We start from the raw sequence: 6198 nt of genomic DNA on the forward strand, positions 1-6198 counted from the left end.
GTGCCAACTCTCCATTCCCATGACAATATTTTAAGAGTCTTCCTTCTGAATTTGATAATTGCTTGAAATTTTGAGGATTTCTATTGTCTACGGTACAGCCCTCCCACCTGGGAATCTACTGATCTTGTATATTGCATTGCCTTCTCTGTCTTCTCTGAGCCCCATTTAACCTGACTATTCTGTGGCTCCAGGATGGCTTTCAGTGGATGGCGTATTTTAATAAGAACAAAGAAGATTCTAAAATTAATAGACTCGATGATATGTTCAGGGGTGAGGTCTCTCTGGCACAGCAGCGATGTATTCAGCATTTGGACAACAGAGAGAACTTAAATCTTCACAGTTACCTTGGTGTCATTTTGGGGGGAACACTGGTTGTTTTCCCAGGACTCCTGGTCTACAAGTCTGAGCAGAAATGACAGGAAGCTCTGCTTGACAGAACAATCCCAGAGCTGCTGGGTATGTGTCGGGATACAAGGAAGAGGAGAGCAGAATTTATCACAGTAAGCCTCTTGGGAAATTAGAGGTCATTTAGTATACAATGCATTTCTCACAACTCCGAGCTCCTTTGCCTACTGGGGACCTGCAGCTTACTGAGGCAGGAAGCCACACCTGTGCTAGCTGCCACAGTCCATGTCTGACTTTATAGGTGGTTGTGGGGGGGGGGGGTGTACACATGCTAAGTGCCTCATGGCAGCATTGTGTAAGCCAGGCAGGTCACTGATTAGTCTATCTATCCACATCTAGAATGAGTGTCCCTCTTGGGCAGAGGATGTATATATTGGCATGCCACAGAGAGTACACAGTGGCCCTTCAACCAAGTGCTCTTTCTGGTACCACTATAGGGGTCATGCCTAGAGCTGGCCTTCCTCATGCCTTCCATTCTACACTCATCTACAGCTGTGGGACAACTTTCACCAGGCTGTTTTCTCTTCATGGCTACTCTTCTTTTGTTTTCCTATGTTATAATACTTTTCTGGACTATGCCGTTTGTATAATTTGTGTGTCTTTCCCCACACCCCAAATTCTTGTGAAAGATATTTAATTCCCAAATTCATGTGCTGGTGGTACTTGGAGATGAGAGCTTTAGAAAATAATTAGGAGCCAGGCAGTGGTGGCACATGCCTTGAATCTCAGCACTCTGGAGGCAGGCGGATCTCTGTGAGTTCAAGGCCAGCCCAGTCTAGAGTGAACTCCAGGATGGCCAGGGCTACACAGAGAATCCTTGTCTCAGGGCAGGAAAAAGAAGGAGGATGAGGAAATAAGTAAACAAACAAATAAGTAAGTAAATAAATAAGGATTTGATGAAGTTATGTGGTGAAGTCTCCAGGATGGCATTAAACTTTCTAAGAAGAAAAAGAGAAACACAGAAGGCAGGCTCACTTGTTTCACTGAAGGAAGCACTGCACTGTGTTATGAGCCAATGAGAAGGCCTGTGACAGATATCGGTCCCTTGTTATTGAACTCCCCAGCCTCTAGTGATGAGAACGAAAGTTCTCTTCTTTGTACATTATCAGAATGCGGTATCCTCTTGTAGCGACAGACCAAGGCTGTGTCTTTTTCTCCTCTCCACATCACTGAGTGGACCACAGAAAAGCTGCACACACAAAAGCTGGGTGAATTCAAAAAAGGATTTTCTAGGCTTGGCAGGCTGACAGAGTTCTTCTGTTGACTATTTCCTGTTCTCATCTTTGTCACTGTCCCTGCTTCAGTTTACTATCAGTTCTTTTGACTTTAGATTATCATCTGTCCTGTGTTCTACATAACTAAGCTGATGAGTCATAAGAAGACCCAGCATCATCCCAGTGAGCACCGCTCTGAGTGCCTCTGGGCTAGACTGCAGAAGATGCAGCCCTTGGCTCCACCCTCTGCCCCTGCACAAACCTGGTGGGCAAGTGACATGTAGTTGTAAAGTGGCAGGGAAAACTGTTGTTTTCCTCAGCTCAAGATCTGCCCATTTTGGTGCTGTGCCCTGTGTATATATGTTCGGATAAACAAATGGAGGTTCTGATCCTGTTGTCAAGTACCAGGGGCTATGGAAGGGGGAACAAAATATAAGAGCCAAGGTTGAAGAAGTCAGGAAGCTTCCAACAGGACTCAGGGCTGGAATGTTCTGGAAGGTGTGTTAAGGTCCACCTGGGTGATCCTAGGGAATCAAGGGCAGCCGTCTGAGTAGGGGCCACTCCATTGTTCAAATGGAAATGGCTTCTTTGAGTTAGTAATTATGGTGACGATGGCTGGAGACGCTAGGGATAAATCTGCCCTAAATAGCAATTTTTAACTATCCCAGTGAGCAGTCAAGAGAGGCTTAGTCACCACAGCCACCAAATGTTGTCACACACCTCAAGTGCTCTTATGTGTCCAAAAATTCACAGCCACTCTCTTAGGTGTATAGACTCTGCTGAGCTGTCATCATTCGGAATGTTAGACTTGAAGATGGTGTGGAGGAAAATAGGCTTTCTCTCTACATTAGATTTTTGTTATTGTATTTCACAAGGACTTTTAGATGTGAATTGGCAAACACTGATATATCATTAAAGTAATGTACATAAAGAGAGACAAAGGAGTCAGCATTAGATAATTAACTGGAGTTACTTCTCTGGTTATTGTGGGGAGTGCTATGGAGAAATAGAACCAGGTGCTTTGGACCAGTATGATGGGGGCTCAGATCTAGCATGGGGCAGAGAGGAATGTCTCTGGAAGACCCTGAAATTTCGAAAGACAAGGCAGAATCTAATAAATGGTTGAATGAGGATGCTCCGATGCTTCTTGACTGGGGCAAGATCCACCTCTCTGGTTATCCTTCTGTGAGTGACAGTTCCCTACAGTGAACTCTATTGGCCAGTTTTGACCCTTAGAGTTTGTGCAAGCAGAAGTGGTGGCCACAGCAACCACCTCTGCCATGAGGTGTGCAAACATCATCTCCATAGCTTTACTCTGAACTAGGAACAGAGGTGGGGCTCTGGGTACCACAGTGCCCTGCTGATCTTTTGCTTTGTCTCTTACAGTTAGATTGAGTTCAAACCACACAGCTCACACCCGTATTGCAATAGCACTGAGAAGTAGGGCTACTGGGTGTCCCTTCTGTGCAAAGAACACACGTTCTAAGGCCCCAGTGGATGCCTGAAACTATTGCTACACACACACACACACACACACACACACACACACACAATACTATAAACACCATATATACATGGAAAGAGAGAAAGGCACAATGAGAGAGACGGATACATAGACTGTCTCTTTTTGGTATACATATGACAAAATTCAAATCATAAATTAGGTACAGTGAGAACTTAATGCAAATAGCAAGAAAATAGAACAGTCCCCACCATTGCTGTAATAAGAGTGATGCAATTGTGGTCTCTCTTAAAATATTTTATTGAACCAAACTTGAGCTTCTTCTAGTGATGATGTGCTTAAAAGGAAGCTTCATGGTTTCTCTTTAGCATAACCAAATACCTGCACCATGATCCTGGCATTTGGGAGCCATTATTAACCAATAAGGATTTCCTGAACTCAAGCACTGGGATACTGTGGTAGGTGAGCCAATACCTAGATGACTACTAAGTGAGTGGTGGGTCAGGAGCATGTAACCTTCATGGGTATGCTAAGCAAAGAGATGGTTTATGTCCCAAGTAGAGCAACGCAGTGTGAGATGTCACCTCACTACTCAAAATGGCATGCAATCCCCAAAGCAGATTATTTCCAGAATTTTCTATTTAATATTTACAGACTGTGGTTGACCCCAGGTAACTGAAACACACAAACAAGCTGAGCTTTCTACATTTCTGACTCCTTTTAGCATGCAGACTTGGAGGCCTATGGTGTCCAAACATGACCATGAATACAGAAGCACTGGTAATAGCCATCATGAACTTCAGAAAAAGGCAAAGAAACTTAGAGGTCCGAATCAGCTGAAGAAAAAGGGATGAGCGCCTTGATAGGCCTGGCCCAGTTCTGACACCTCCGTTCTGTGGACACCACCTCTTATGCAGTCAAAAGCTGGGTGGGAAAGGGGGGAGTGGAAGTCATGGAAATTTTGTTGCAGTCTTCCAATTTTCTTGGCTATAAAAGTAATATGACCACATGATTCTCACTCGTTTAGGAGTAAAACACCCATAAATCAGTAAATTATGAAATTAGAAAATGGCTGTCCTGGGAACACACTAAAGTGGCAGTTTTCTCCAGCAAGAGACCCTGTGGACTGCTTTATACTGCTATGCTACCTTGCCTGTCACATTCCCCAGGTCTAGCTGGAGGACCTGGACATGGAAGGCAGAGGTCAGCCTTAGGAATGAGATTGGACTTTGCTCACTGTGGTTTGCAGCAAAGTATCAATATCCACTAGGCCTCCAGTCTGCACTCTGCAAAATGGGAATACTGATTTCTAATTCCTCCAAAGATGGGTGAAGGGGTTTGTGGCTGAGAAAACAAAACTAAAGGCTGAATTAATTTTTTATTTTCATTGTCTTAATTGGGCCCTGTGTTTTTATGTGTATGTATTTATGTATGTATGCATTTATTTATTTATTTATTGTATTTCGTTTTTTTATTCATTTATTTAGCTCATAAATAAAGTCATGCACAATTATGATACACAATACAGTATGTTCACAATAGCATGGCTAAATTAAACCAATTAACATGTTATATCACACATATTCATCATTTTTGTTTTGAGAGCACTTAAAGTATACTATCTCACAACTTTTAAAATATAGCATATTGTTATCAACCATATTTATCATGCTCTCAGTAGACCTCAAGACTTCAGAGTCCATGCCTCTTGTCCAACTGCAGTTTCATATCCTTAAACCAATTGTTTCCCCATTGTTAAAAGACCCACATTGAAGCCTAATAGCCACAATTCTGCTCTCTGTTCCCATAAGTTCATCATTTCTAGGTTACACATACAATTGAAATTGTGTGACATTTGTCTTCCAGTGTGTCACTTTTTTTTTTTTGGCAAGCATATAACTTTACTACTTACTAAAGATGAAATCAAATTTGCATGCACAGGTGAGCGCTCTCTGAAACACCTTGGATTCATCACATATTTGAGTTTCAATTAGCATATATATATTTATATAAAAAGAGCAATAATGGCAATATGTTATGCATCAATAGCAGCAACAGCTTTCCCAGGTTCTGCAGTCATTTGAAAATTGTAGAGACATCCAGCACACCGTATTTATTTATTTTTGAGACAAGGTTTCTCTGTGTAGCCCTGGCTATCCTAGAACTCAATCTGTAGACTAGAGTGACCCCGAACTCAGAGATCTACATGCCTCTGCCTCCCAAGTGCTGAGGTTAAAAGTGTGTGCCACCGAGGTCCTGTGGTTCCTGTGTCTTTTAATTTCAGCATCAGGAAACACTTTAATAAGCGTTTCTGAGGATGCATTCTTCTTCTTCTTCTTCTTCTTCTTCTTCTTCTTCTTCTTCTTCTTCTTCTTCTTCTTCTTCTTCGTCTTGTTTTTGTTTTTGTTTTTGTTTTTGTTTTTGTTTTCAACACAGAGTTTCTCTGTATTGCTTTGGAGGTTGTCCTGGAACTAGCTCTTGTAGACCAGGCTGGCCTCGAACTCACAGAGATCCACCTGCCTCTGCCTCCCAAGTGTTGGGATTAAAGGCGTGAGCCACCAATGCCCGCCTGAGGCAGCATTCTTATAGGTACAGATTCAAGGAGTTTCTGGTTGGTGAAGAGGGCAAGGCTGATAGAAGCCTCAGAGGCTGCTATGGTCAGTTCAGTCTGACTCAAAGTAGAACTAACTTTGCTGAAGCAGATGAATAAGCACTTCCCCCTGCCACTGGAATGTCCATGCCATGATTTAGGAGAGTCAGTCACCCTGCTCTATACTCTGGCTTAGGTAAGACCCTTGATTCATTTGGTCATCCTCTTGCACTGGACACGGCGCTTGACATGATTGAGCCTAAGACTGTTACAGTGCTGTGTTTCCCCAGGTAGCCTAGGAGACAGAGATGCTAAAGAGAAACTGGTGGATGCTCCATTCACAGGTATGTCGGGCCTTGTGTGTATGGACCTCCTCCATCATTTCAGCCAGAGTGAAGCAAAGCACTAAGCATAGGTCCTGGATGCAGCTCTCAGAACTGGAATGGGACCTGTACAGGCAGCTGTGAATCTAAACACAGCCCAACTCACACCAAGAGAGGGAACCTGCTCCCTGTGCCCTGCTTCAC

The sequence above is a fragment of the Cricetulus griseus genome (genome assembly GCF_003668045.3).
Source record: "Cricetulus griseus strain 17A/GY chromosome 1 unlocalized genomic scaffold, alternate assembly CriGri-PICRH-1.0 chr1_1, whole genome shotgun sequence".
Taxonomy (NCBI): domain Eukaryota; kingdom Metazoa; phylum Chordata; class Mammalia; order Rodentia; family Cricetidae; genus Cricetulus; species Cricetulus griseus.